This window comes from Elephas maximus, chromosome 1, assembly GCF_024166365.1.
Source record: "Elephas maximus indicus isolate mEleMax1 chromosome 1, mEleMax1 primary haplotype, whole genome shotgun sequence".
NCBI classification, from domain to species: Eukaryota; Metazoa; Chordata; class Mammalia; order Proboscidea; family Elephantidae; genus Elephas; species Elephas maximus.
The window spans coordinates 82503820-82518221 of record NC_064819.1 but is presented as its reverse complement, the minus strand read 5'-3'; the positions used below and the strand labels follow the sequence as shown (position 1 = coordinate 82518221).

The 14402-nt window shown below is 41.2% G+C and overlaps 3 non-coding genes across 3 annotated transcripts; 1 reads left to right on the top strand and 2 right to left on the bottom strand.

The window, feature by feature from the left end:
- Window positions 1–159: 159 nt before the first annotated feature.
- TRNAR-UCU (transfer RNA arginine (anticodon UCU)) lies at window positions 160–232 on the bottom strand. Its single transcript has one exon. It is a non-coding gene; the product is annotated as a tRNA-Arg (tRNA).
- A 10301-nt stretch (window positions 233–10533) lies between these two features.
- Window positions 10534–10605, top strand: TRNAA-AGC (transfer RNA alanine (anticodon AGC)). Its single transcript has one exon. It is a non-coding gene; the product is annotated as a tRNA-Ala (tRNA).
- A 1382-nt stretch (window positions 10606–11987) lies between these two features.
- TRNAS-GCU (transfer RNA serine (anticodon GCU)) lies at window positions 11988–12069 on the bottom strand. The gene has a single exon. It is a non-coding gene; the product is annotated as a tRNA-Ser (tRNA).
- Window positions 12070–14402: the final 2333 nt, after the last annotated feature.

Genomic DNA, 14402 nt, shown 5'->3' with positions numbered 1-14402 from the left:
CCTTTTTCTGCTCTCCTTGCCCTATTCCGTTTCTTTTTGAGCAAAACAGGAAGAAAGGAATGAAGGTGCCTATAGTAAATGTCAGGGATGGGTTTCCCCAAGTGGAAGCAGAATGTCAATAGAATTCTAAGAGAAATAAGGAGGGTAAAACGAGGAGAATGCCTGCACAGGGACTTGAACACAGGACCCTCAGGTTAGAAGTCTGATGCTCTACCAACTGAGCTACTCAGGCACATTGTCCCAAGTTTTCATGACTACCTAACGTGCGTTTTAGGTAGGCCAATTGGTTTTATGTTTCATGTCCTAGTCCCCAAATAGCTTCCTTGGAATTTTCCTGCTTGCCAAGAGATTCTGTTTCAAACAGATGTTATAATCACTAGGAGAACTTCCCTTCCTTTTATCTTGTCTTTGGTCTCTTCAGATTTTCAGAAACAGAGTTGGTCACCTAGACAAAGTGCTGTTGCCTTTCAGATAGCATTGCTACACTCAGATGGCTTAATTTTTACCAAGTGTCCTTTGTTTCTTGTTTACCCACCTACCTGCGTCTATTTTTCTCGAAGCAACACTCCTACTACTCTTCTTTGTATGCCTCTGCATTGTCTTGTATGTACACCTTTCTTGCAGCCTTGGGAGGCAGAGGCCAAAGGAGTTGAAGGAGAGAAAAACTGAAAGCTGGGGAGAAAGTTCCATAATGGTGAGCAAGTAAAGGTGCATGGGTTTAAGCTTCTGCATCTCTGTGCTTGCCTTTCTTCATGATGCACCTTCTCATCTGTAAGCCTCTCCTACTTCGTTTCATTTTATTTCTTCTCCTCCTTCTCTTAGGTCTCCTTTTTTCTCTTCCTCCTTCAGGTCTTTGTGCCCATTTTTTTTGTGTGTGTGTCATAGATAATGTTTACTATTCACATCCAATGGAAAATGAGAATTATCTTGAAGAATTAGTGTACATTAAAACGTAACATTCAGAATATGACCTTAGATAGCTTTTGAATTTTGTCCTAAACTTGGAGAAAAAAACTGTACAGGGGCTCTGGGAACAAGTGGGGGAAGTTTTGGAGTGGAGGAAAGCTTAAGGTCTCTGGGGAAGAAAGACAGGGAGAGGAGCAGGAAAAGGTTATTGTTTATTTATTCCAAATAACTCTGCACTTCCAAGAAATCAAGACTACGTGAAAACTGAGAGAATTAGTGATTACTTAACCTTTTTTTTTTACCTTAGGAATTTGTGGATATGTCATCTCTCCTACCCTACCAACATACAAGGCAGAGTTGAGGGTGGGTTACACAAAATCACCTTGAATTGTTTTGTGGATCAATCCACAGGGAAACTAGGGAATGACTTTTAGGCAAAATACTTTGTGGTTAATCAGCATTTCAATGAGGTAAGCATCCCTCCAAGCTATTTTGACACCTTTCTCTCCATTTGATGTAGCTTGGAAGTCCCTAAACTGCACCTCCCACTTCAGGACCACTCTCTCAGGGAGGTTTGGGACCCACTACCTCATCCCACCTCAGTATCAGGTGATTCTTTGACTTGTGGGTAGGGGATAAAGTTTTTAAAAGCTATGTTATGAATGGATTGTAATAAAATATTTTCCTGGCATTAAAACTAGATATTTCTACAAAGGAAGCTCTTGTTTGTGGTTCCAGACTTTTCTCCCTAGAGCAACGCTGTATTATCTTTGAGACCATAAGGTCCGAAGGTACCAACACCTGGAAATCCCTCTCTTTATGCTGTCATCTGCACCCCTTTATAGAAGAGTTTAGCTTTTGGGTCATAATTCTCCACCCAAATGCATCTTCATTATAAGTGACTTAGACGAGAGTGCTCTCAAAGAAATATGTCACTTCTGATCATCTCACAATCTCAGTTTATTAATTCTAGGTAATTGTTCTCAGACGTTTCAGATGATATTTGATTCCTTTTATGAATGTTGTTAAAATTCCCTCCAACTGCAAAGTGAAAAATTTAAAAACAGAGACCTAATGTTCCCTTATCAACACTTTCACTTATATGCTTGTACCGTATCCTCACAGTATTGGCTGTGTGATGTAATGGATAAGGTATCTGATTCCAGATGTAGAGGATTGAGGGTTCAAGTTCCTTCATGGTTGTTTTTTCTTATTGCCCAACAAGTAGAAGATTCTTGAATTGACTTCCAGTGACTGATTCCTGTGGTGTTGATGGAAGGAAGAATTAATATAGGTGAAGTTTCTTCTTTCACAAATCAATGATTAACATTAAAGAGGCTTAGGAAATCTAAAATGGGCTGAACCTCAAAAAGACAAGGGAGCAAATCTGTGTAACCACCAATGATACTCTTAGTTGATTACTTTTTTGAAATAACTTTTTAAGATTTCAAATGGCCGTTTATTTCTTTTCTTAAACATACTAGCCAGTCGTATTCTAATTGCACAGAACTATGAATCAGAAGTTGTCTCTATGTTCCTTTCTCTTTACTTTACGTAGATGCCTTATCTTCTTCATCAATTCCAGGCCCTTCACAGTTACTCTTCTTTTTTTTTTTTTCCTGGTCTTTTCCCATTTCAAACTCCAAGAATCATAGCAGCAATTTGATTTAACTTGTGAAAACTAACCAGTGATATGATGGTTATTGTCCTTCTGAGAAAGATTCTACATGGATGGTAGATCATGTAGCCTGTAAAATGCAGAACATAATATGTAAATTTACCTTCAAAATGTTTTTCCATACCCTCACTATTGAGAATCCTTTCAAATCACATTGACTTCTGTTTTTCCCAGGATCTATGTGGATTATACATACAATTTAAAGGTTTTGGATTTCCAGACTAGAACACAGGGAACGTATGTATGTTTCTTCAACTAAGTTCAACTTTAGTATCTCATAAAATCCTATAATTTAAGAAAAGTTCCTCCTTTGAGATGTTCCAAGAGTGATATACAGAGTAGATTGGACCTTCTCACAAATAACATACTGAATTCACTTTTGAGACTTTCAAGTACAACTTGATTCCACAAGAATGCATCCCTGCATTCCTCCATATCGCAAACTTAAAAGGGTATGTTTGGAGCCCAGGTTGTTCTAGCATAATATCAACCAATAACTTCACAGTTACCCAAAATTATCCTAATTTTGCTTCACAAGACTCAGAGCCAAATTAACTCCTGCTCTATCATTCTACCTGTACTCAAGTGACTGCAGATCTTTGTGTCTGACATCTGTCTAATTGTCTCCTTCAAGGAGACCTTTGCTTCTCTTTACTGCTCTCACATTCGATTGCTCTGAGGAGCTGCCATCTGGGTCAGCTGTGAGGCAAGTTCTGTTAGAAAAATGGGGACTTCACAGTTTATAAGGGGACTTCATATGGTTCCTGTGAAGATGGAGAAGATTCTTATTGGTGCAGAAATTGGCAAAGAAGAGGTACAAGTTATCTCACCTGGAGGTTGCTGCTCCTTAAGTCTTCTAAGATAGTCCAAGAAGATAGTGTAATCAGTTTGAAGTCCAGAATCCAAGATCACTCTAGGGGCCAAGCATATCCCTTGTTTTCAAATGAATGCCTTTAAGGAGCTCCAAATCTTCAAATTACAATAGAGTTTCTTCAGGGTTCACTCTACCTCTGTGTAGAGACCCTCTCCTCTACAGCCACATGCTTTATACAAATGTCTAGATGAGAGATCTTTGTAACATTCTAGTCTCAGGAATCACTGTACATATAAATCATCCACCTGAACTTGCACCTTAAATTTGTAAGCATCTCAAATAAATGAAATCCCAGATCAAATTCTTTTTTTAACCCTTTCCAATCCTATCCAATGGCCCCAAAGAAAAAGAAAACAACATAACAAGTGGTAAAGTCCATTCCTCCTTTCTCAAAGTGAACGGACCTAGCATCTCCACAATCCAGAGACTTGGGGATCCTCCTAAAAATTTGCAAATTTTAGTTCCATCATCAACCTTGACCTCTCAACACTGTGCTATCCTACTCATTCCTTAAGGCACTATTTTGGTCATCTATTTGACAGTAGGACAGAGCATAAGGTTGCTGTTCTCATTGAATGAATAACTCTCAAATAATACTACAAATCTGATTTTCCACATTTGAAATCTTCCTTTTCAGACTCCCATTGAGAAAAGAGAGTATGTGAGTAGCAAAATGCACTGTAAATAATCCCAGAGCTGCTCCAGGAGAAAGTTGGGTTTCGTAGCCTTTTGTGAATGAGTTAGAAGTATGGGAAAACTGAAAGTATGTACTTCAGAGGGGGGTGTGAATCTTAGATCCTCAGATTAAAGGCTTGGTGCATTGAGCTCTCCAGAAGTTTGATGAGTTCAGTAAGAGCCTATTCAAAGCAAAAACACTTGGTCACTGCTTGACTGTTCTTTCTCATTCTTTCCCTTGAACATTAAGCCCAAACACACTAAAGCTAAGTTGCTGTACAATACAGGATATTCTAGCCTGAAACCTTCAGGGGATTCTGCTTCTATCCTACTGTGCTGGCACATGGGATCGGGACTACGTGGCCTCCTTGTGGCTTTTTCCAAAGTGCTCCAATATCAGCAACTGCTATTCCAGAAACAGGGAACCACAAAAGCTCTTTCCAAAATGGTCAGCGATTGAAATAGCAGTGAGGTGCTCTCAGTCATGAAATTTTGGGCAAAATTAGTCCAATCTGTTTGTGAGACATAGGCTTTGAAAGCACTTACTTTAGCCTCTCTCTTCCCAGGGGAGTGCAGAAACCATAGTAAAGATGGGAGCTTGGTCACTTTCCACCTCCATTGTGGTCCCTATCCTATCAGTTCTTAGAAGTCCTTCTCCCTGCCCTTTTCCTGTTCTCTCTGCCATCTACTCCTCTGCTGCTGTTTCTCTCCTCTGCTCATTGTCCTCCTTTCTCATGCCATAAACCCACCACTCTCTGTATTCACTCCATTCTGTGGGAGCCCCCTCCTCGCATTCCAATTCCCAGAGAGGTGTCTTTCTGATGCAGTAGTAATTTAATGTATAGATTCCGGGCACTCCTCTCCTCCATCCAAGAAGATTTGAATTTTCTCCATCATATCAGGATTAATAGTTGCCCCATATAAGGAGTTTGTGAACTTCCCCAGGCCTAAGGAAAGTTTATAAAGAGATAATTTGTTTTGAAGGTTGTGCCCCTTGTGCTTTCCTCACTAAGGAAATAATTAGGTCTAAAAGATACTTCTTAACGAAAGGAGTGTCCACCTTTCTTCTCTCTCAAAATCAGAGTTACTGCATCCCTGAAGCAAAACCCTGTTTCTAAACCCAGGTGTTGGGCGAAGTCCTTTGCAAGAGCCATGACTGTACTTGTTACCCTTCTATTCGGTGTGATTAATCTGTGGCTATGGAGCCGATCCGGCCCCATAAGGTTCTCAGTGAGCTGCTGGTGGATTCAAACTGCTGACCTTTATGGTTAGCAAACATAACTCCTAACCACCATGACACCAGGGCTTCCATTCTAGTCAAATACTGTGAATTAATTAACCTCTAGTGTAAAAAAAAAATTTTTTTTTTTTTTTTAGTGTTATCTCCTCACCCAGATCTTCATTCCTTTGCAGCACTCATGGAACTCATCTTTGTATTCCATTGCAGTGTCTTTTCTGTCTTTCTGCAAACTTCCCAGGCATATAAGAAGGACTTTTCAAGAAGAGAATCAGAAGACTTAACAGAATGTTCAATTCTGTGACGCTCTCTCATGGTAGACTCGAACTGACTGACACTCAGGCAGTTGAAGAAGCAAATGACTGCTAGAAGATCTTAGTCATTTGATCCGGAATGTAGCTTGTTTGTTTGTTTGTTTTTTTCTTCCTTCCTGCATAGCTACCAGGTAGGATCCAGTCCAGGAACATAAGAATTTAACATAATGGGTTTTGACTTGTGAAAACTTATATTTTAAAATGCTTACAGACCATGCTGAAAGTCAGTATTATATTATGGTGTAGTCTCACAGCTCTGCTTAACAAGTGGTAGAGCTCAGTGGTAGAGCAGTTCGAGGTGTGAGAGGACGGGTGCTCAACCTCCAACATCTTCATGTATGTTTTGTTTCCTCACAGATGCATAGGTGAATATTGGCAATTTTTTTCATACTTTCCCCGTTTTTCTCTTTATGAATACCTTTCCTTGTATTTTTTCCACTCAGAGAAAGGAGAAATCATTTGATAGTTACTCACTTGAACCATGGTTCTTGACACTCCTTGGGCCTCCCAACCTGACTACTTAAGCACAATAAAGTCAGGAGGAACTGGAGTAAGAGAAGGTGCTCACTCAGGATCTCCTGACCCTGAAGCAACAACATTCCACCACTTTCACAGGCAGCCTGTTCTTCTTTACTACAATTTCTCATTATTATTAAGAAGTAGGGAAGAAAAAGACAGATGGAAAGAGGGAGGGGGAAGTAACTGTTAGACAATTTCCTTTCAAGTCTTCTTCTTCTTTTTCCTCATCTGTGCCTGTGTCAATGGACGGATTGCAGGAGAAAAGATTCCTTCTGATTTTATTTTTCCCATTCCTCCTACACTTTCACACTCACCCACATAATCTTGGTTAGCAAAATGTCGGCCCAATCACCCATCATGGAGATCAGTGATCTCAACAACAGACATCTGTGATCACCAAAAAAAACCCACTGCCGTCTCGAGTCAATTCTGACTCATAGTGACCCAGTTCTTTGTTAATAGTGAAGAAGTGTTCGGACGCTATCCAGAGAGAAGGCATTTCTGAGGAAACCTAACTCTTCCAGCAAGCACAGTTGAGAAAACTATTTCCAGAGTTGGAAAGAGCTGCTAAGCTCTCTTAAAGCCAGAAAAGTCTTGGACAAAAAGAGCCCCATCTTCCTATGTGAAAAACACCCTTAATCATTTTCCTTAGGAGGAAGTGAACTTTCTGATTTCCCACATTGTATAGAGTGCAGAGGAGAGATAGGCAACCTGGACAGGCTCAAACTACATCCTGGTCCATCCACAATCTGTGCATCCTAAAGACCTAGTTCCAAACCTTCCTTCACCTTCTTTTCTAGTTCTTTCACACCTACAACTACCTTCCTCCTTCTAACTTCCCCTTCATTTTCTTCATCACATAATGTGTTACCTTCACTTTCCCTTTCCAAGTCCCCTTTTATCCTGTCTCCAGTGCTTCCTCCTAGCAAAAATTTCCCAGCAGCTCAGTTCACTCCAGTTTCCTCAACACCACTTCTTAGGCAAGCAGTTCTCAAACACGGCTGAAAAATGGAAACATCTGTGGAGACTTTTCAAAGATGTAGATCCAATCATCTCCCTATCCAGTGATTCTCAGTCCATTCAGGATCTATAGAGGTGGAGTCAGGAATACATATATTCACAAAGTTCTCAGGCAGTTCCCCAAGTTTAGGAACCACAACTTCATGCCTCTGAACACCCACGTCAGCTACTTTCCAGTGCCAACGAGGTCTCAGTCAGTTATTTGAGGGAGGTTAGGATAGCGGAGATGACTAGTGCTGGGGAGGAACTGAAGAGGTGATATATAAAATACTCCAATATTCAGGAAGATAAAAAATCTCATGGGGGAAAAAATATCAGAACGAAAACTAAAAGCAAGAGAAGACACAATGGTTAAGGATTACCTCCTAAAACTCGTATGTGGGTTGACTGACACCACAAATTTTGGCAAGAGGCTGAAGCTTCTAGTCTCTTAGCCTATGTGATGGCTGAGGTTTGAATTCCTGTCCAGGAACAGGAGTGGGCTGTTACAGAAGATTAATATGCTTGCAGTTCTTGCTCAGCCTCCAACATTTGTTCCACATGCTTCTGTGTGGCTCTCAGAACCCTAGCTGCAGCTTCACAAGACAAAGTCACTGCTCAATTTCCCAACCGGTGTTTTGGGCTCCAGGGTTTGCTTGAACAGTGACTGTCCATGACACCATATACTTAGTGTTTTTTGCTAAGGATCTGTTTTTTTTTTCTCCATCTGCATTTAAGTTTCCCAAGCCAATTTTTCATGTTCTTCACTTTTGTATTCTTTCCCAATAATTATATGCTGTGGATGTGATAGCCAGAAGTAGTGAAGGTGCTAAACCCTGGTGTGATGGTTGGAAAATTCCTAATACCACAAAAACTGCGTGGAGAAGGAGTAACTAATTTGCAGTTGAGAGCCAAAGCCACTTGAATTAATGCTGACTTTGGCACAGTGGTTAAGGAGATCAACTGCTCACCGAAGTACTGGTGATTTCAAACCACCAGTGGCTCCACGGGATACAGATGTGGCAGGTGGCTTCTGTAGTTTTACAGCCTTGGAAACCCTATGTGGTCACTAAGAGTCAGAATTGACTGGACAGCAGTGAGTTTTTGGGTTTTTATGTATGCCCCTGGCTGAGACTTTGATGTTCTAGTGTTTAACTGGTCCCTATCCATGGAAGAAGTCCTGGTGGGGCAAGTGGTGAGAAGCATAGCTGCCAAGCCAAAGGTCAGCAGTTCCAGTCCATCAGCCACTCTCTAGAAATACTATGGGGCAGTTGGATTTTGGCTTTTCCTTGGGAAAGGAGTCCCTAGGTGGACTTAAATAGTTAACACTTGCTTGTTGCTAACTGAAACATTGGAGGTTCCCGTCACCTTGAGGCACCTGGTGATCTACTTCCAACAAATTAGCCATTGACAACCCTGGAGAGGACAGTTCTACTGTGACACACATGGGGTTGCCGTGAGTCAGAATCGACTCGATAACAACTGGTTTTCCCTGAGAAAACACCTCCAAATATGGATTCCTGTTACTTTATTGAGACAGCTTATCATGTGCAATGCACAATGGATTAGCAGTCCATCTCCTTAACCAGTCAGCCACCTTGTCAGGAATACAGGGAAAGAGAATCAAAGAGAAGGAAAGCTTATACACTCAGTTTTGCCCTGAGGTAATTTAGACATCAGCATATCAGGAGGTAGCCCAGAGCAAACCAGTCATATCTTTTTGTGGGAGATACGCTTTGAAAGTATTTACTTTAGCCTCTCTCTTCCGGAGGGCCTGCCGACAGCATAGTAAAGATGGGAACTTGGTCACTTTCCACCTGCACGCTTGGCCATATCCTATCTTTTCTTACAGACCCTTCTCCAAACCCTGTCCCTTTTCTCTCTGCCATCTACTTCTCTGCTGCTGCTTCTCCCCTCCTGTCAGTGTCATCCTTTCTCCAGCCATAACCCCTCCCCCCCGCCACACACTCTTTCCTGTTGATTCCATTCCTCACACTCACTCCTCCTTGCATTCTTTTTCAGACAGGTGTCTTTCTAATATGGTAATAACTTAATCTGTGAAGTTAATAATTTATCTACTTAACTAAGCAGTGGTGTGTCTGAGCGGTCTAAGGCGCTGGATTAAGGTTTCTGTCTCTACGAGGACATGGGTTCGAATCCCACTGCTGACAGCTGCATTGGTAAACCCTGGCGGTGTAGTTTAAGAGCTATGGCTGCTAACTGAAAAGTTGGCAGTTTGAATCCACGAGGCGCTCTTGGAAACTCTATAGGGCACTTCTACCCTGTCCTATAGGGTCGCTATGAGTCGGAATCGACTCAATGGCGACGGGTTTGGTTTTTTTTGTTTAATCTATGCATTCCGGGCACATGTCCTCTCCATCCAAGATTTGGATTTTATCCATCATATCTGGATTAACAGTAGCACCTCATCGGGAATTTGCGAATTCTCCAGGCACAGGGATACTTTATAAAGAGCGAATTTGTTTTGAAGTTTGTGCCCAGCCCACGAAGGGCTTCTCTTGTTCTTCCTCATTAAGGAAATGATTTTCTCTACAAAGAGATGTTTTAAAGACAGAAGTGCCCATCTTTCACCTCTCTCTTTTGATTTCTGACTTCCGTCTCTTCCAAACCAGAGCTACGGCATCGCGGAGGCAAAACTACGTTTTCAAACCCAGGTGCTGGACACAGGCGTTTGCAAGAGCGTGACTGTACTTGTCGCTCTTCGTTTTGGTCTAACTGAGCTGTTGCTGTTGAGCCGATCCTGACCTCATAAGGTTTCCAAGGAGTGAACTGTCAGCCTTTCCGTTAGCAGCCATACTTACTAACGAAGGCGTCACCAGGGCTCCTGTTTCGGCCAAGTAGTGTGAATTAGTTAACCTCTAGTCTTCTATCCCCACCTGGATCTTCATTCTTTCGCAGCACTCATGGAACTCATCTTTCTATTCCCCTGTACTATCTTTTGTGCCTTTCTGTAAGCTTCACAGGCAGAGAAGAAAAACGTTTCAAGAAGACAATCAAAAGGCTTAACAGAACGTTCAATCCCGAGACTCTCCCTCGTGGTGGACTGAACTGACAGACTTTTAGGCAGTTGGCTAAAAGCAGTCCTTGAAGAAGCCAAAAGCTGTTGGCAGATCTCAGAGTCATTTGGTTAGAATGCTTTTTTTTTTTTTTTTTTTTCATTTTCCTGTCATAGCTGTGAGGCCTGATGCAATTCAGGAACACAAGAATTGAACATAATGGATTTTGACTTGCAAAAACTGACCTTTTAATATGCCTACAGACCATGCTGGAAGTCAGTATTATGAATTGTTCTGATGATTTTCTTGTAACAGGGGGTATAGCTCAGTGGTAGAGCACGTGCTTAGCATGCACGAGGCCCTGGGTTCAATTCCCAGTACCTCCAAGTGTTATTTCCCTTTCTCACTGACTGGCACTTGACTCTGGTCAGATTTGTTTCAGACTTCTCCCATTTTTCTCTTCCTGAATATCTTTTGTTGTGTTTTTCCTACTCACAGAAAGGATAAATTGCTTGATAGTTACTCTCTTGGACCATAGTCCTGGACACTCTTTGGGCCTCCCAACCTAACTGCTTAAGAACAATGATGTAAGGAGGAACTGGAATAGAAGAAGGTGCTCACTCAGGACCTTCTGATGGTGAAGCAACAACATCCCACCATGTCATAGACCGCCTGTTCTCCTTTACTACAATTTCTCATTATTATTAAGGAGTAGGGAAGGAAAATACAGATGGAAAGTCGGGGGAAGTGACTGTTGGACAACTTCCTTTTGAGTCTTCTTTTTTCCCTCACCTGTGCCTGTGTCAATGAACAGATAGCAGTTTCAGGAGGAAGGTTTCCATCTGCTTTTCTTTTTCCCATTCCTTCTACACTTCCACACCTACCCATATAATCTTGGTCAGCAAACAAACAACAACCTGTTGCATCAAGTGGATTTCAACTCATAGTGACCCTACAGGACAGAGTAGAACTATCCCATAGGGTTTCCAAGGAGTGCCTGGTGGATTTGAACTGCCAGCCTTTTGGTTAGCAGCTATAGCTATTAACCACTATGCCACCAGGTCTTCCTGGTCAGCAAAATGTCGGTCCAATCACCAGTCATGGAGATCTGTGATCCCAACCACAGAGATCTGTGATCCCAACTTTTTGTTAAACGTCAAGTGTTTGGATGCTATCCAGAGGAAAGGGATTTCTCAGGAAACCTTAAGTCTTCCAGCATCCGCAGTTGAAAAATTATTTCCAGAGGTGGAAAGAGCTGCTAAGCTCTCTTAAAACCACAAAAGTCTTGAGCAAAAACAGCTGCATGCTCCTACTGGAAAAACACCCATAGTCCATTTTCCTTAGGAGGAAGGGAACTTTCTGACTTCCTGCATTGTAGAGAGAACAGAGGGGACATAGGCAACCCTGGTAGTCTCAAAGTACTTCTTTGGCCATCCATATTTTGTGCATCCTAAAGACCTAGGATACACAAAATATGGATGGCCAAAGAAGTACTTTGAGACTACCAAAGACCTAGTTCCAAACCTTCTTTCACCTTCTCTTCTAGTTCTTCCACACCCACACCCACTTCCCTCCTCTTATCTTCCCCTTCATATTCTTCATCCCATTATGTGTCACCTTCACCTTTCCTCTCCCCATCCCCTTTTATCCTGTCTCCAGTGCTTCCTACTAGTAAAATTTTAACCTTTTGGTTAGCAGCCAAGCTCTTAACCACTGTGCAACCTAGGGCTCCAAATCTTACTCCCACGGCAAGTGGGGTAAGAAGAAACGACGAGGGTGGGATTCGAACCCACGCATGCAACGCACAATGGATTAGCAGTCCATCGCCTTAAACACTTGGCCACATCGTCAGGAATAAAGGGAAAGAGAATCGAAGAGAAGGAAACTTAGGCACTCAGTTTTGCCCTGAAATAATTTAGACATCTGCATACCTGGAAGTAGCCAGTGGAGAGCCTCACTAGGGGGCTTTATGGATTAGTGGATTAAAAAAAAAAAAAAAAAAAACTGTCTGCAGGGCCCTTTCAAGCACCTTCCCCTCCCCCATCTGTCTTTCTCTTTAATAATAGTACAAAATGAGAGCTTAATGTGCACGATTTTGTTTTGGGTGATTGAAGAGATTTTGTTAGCATTTGGTTCTTCTTTTCTTCCCTTTTTTTCATACTCCTTCTACCGTCACAGTCACCTTAAGGGATATAGAAGCTCATAGCACAGAATGAAAGAGCATTCAAGGAAGTCCATTGAGTTGTCTTTTTCCTGTCTATGTGTGCAGAAATTGAATGGAAAATATTAGAAGAAGTGAATCTGTATTCCCTCAAGATTGGTTTTAAACAGTGTTGAAGCGAAGAAAAAGTGTAGATGTACGGAGGATGGAAGCCAGGGCCACATACATGCAAAGCGTGTGCTCTACCTGAGATTCACGCTCCTTGAGCATTGGGGTAGTGTTGGTCAGTGTTAAGAGGCATCAGCAGCTGCTTTAGGCAGGAGGTGCTCAGGAATCAGTGGAGGATACTGATTCTTTATAGGGCTTGAAAGCCAAGGCAGAGGATTGGAAACATGTTGGATAAATAGCCACAAGAGGTTTCCATGGTGGCTTTTTTACAACCTCGAGTTGTTAAAAGTCTCTGTCTTTTATTATGGGTGTGAAAGAATCAAATCCCCATTTTCAGCTCTTGATTTCCTCAATAGTTGACTTAACCTGAGGCACAAAGCTAAAAAAATTAATATTTTGGCCATGTAAAAGCCTTCACTATATTTGCTGTTTGCTCAGTCAGAATATATGTGTCAGATTTGACGTAGGAAAGCAATGGCAAAAGAACACCCGGTAGTGATGTACTCTGCATTTCATTGTTTAAGTGTCTTTTCTGCTGGAGATATCGGGTAACTCAAGGGCCCTACGAACAGTCCAGAAAAGAATTCATAGGACATGAACAAAACAGCAGCTTCAGGATTTAGAAAAGGTGAATTATAAGAGTAAGATAGAAGGTAAATAAGACAGGATTTAAAGAACAAAAGTGAATGAAGCATTTATTCATTAAAAAAAAAATTAAGTCATTCTCAAACAGAAGTAGGTACAGAAAAGGGAGTTCTGAAAAATTGTGGTTGGAGGGGCATGGGGGAAAGCTTGGAAGAGGGAGAAGATAAACTCATATGAGATTCAAGATATCTTGGAACACACCTGTAAGAACGTTACACAGTGAACTCGGGTAGTGCTCTGGTCTCCAGCCTTGGATTTATGAGTGATCAGTAAACACCTGCATGTAGAGGGTGAATAAAGACTGAAAAAATGTACTTTGAGATTTGGGGGTTAGAAATTCATTTGGGATACTTGTGGAAAATAAATAAGCTTGCCCCAAGACTGGTCTAGAGCCCTGAGATTTATCATGGTGAAAACTCAATTCTCTGAACTACATAAGAAGATATTAAAAAAAAAAAAAAAAAAAAAAAATCATTTCCTTGTACCAGATTTCTAGTGCCTGTTAGCCTTTTCTCATCATAGTTTGCACAAATATGAGCCTTTGCGAATACTTATAAAAAAAACACTGAGTCTTTTTCAAAATTGGCAGAACATGGTTTGTCTGTCAGACTTGTTCTTTCAGTTGGCTCATGGGATTTGTACAATAAGAACAAGGAACAGTGTGTGGTAGGTTTCACTTAAGGAGGAAACTAGAGTGTCACACACAAAACTGATAGGAATGTGTATATGTTTACCTGTGTGTCTGTGTATGTGTGTGTAAATGCTGGGCTGTATCTTGGCTGTTTGATGCTGTAAAAGCAATATGTGCAAAAAAAAAAAAAAATGTCAAGCACCCATCAATCTGGTATCATTCAGAATAGTTTCACTGTCCTAAAAATGTCTGTGCTCCACCTATTCATCCCTCCAAACCTCTCTGAATTGCTGGCAGCCACTGATCTTTTTACTGTCTAAAATTTTGTCTTTTCTAGAATGTCATGTATTTGGAATAATACAATATGTAGCTTTATCAGGCTAACATCTTTCAATTAGCAATATGCATTTAAGATTCCTCCGCCACTTTTCATAGCTTGAGAGCTCACTTATTTTTGTTGCTGAATAATACTCCATTATATGGATGTGTGCCACAGCTTGTTTACTCATCTATTTAAGGACATCTTGATTGTTTCCAATTTTTGGCAATTATCAGTAAAGCTGCTGTAAACATTTGTG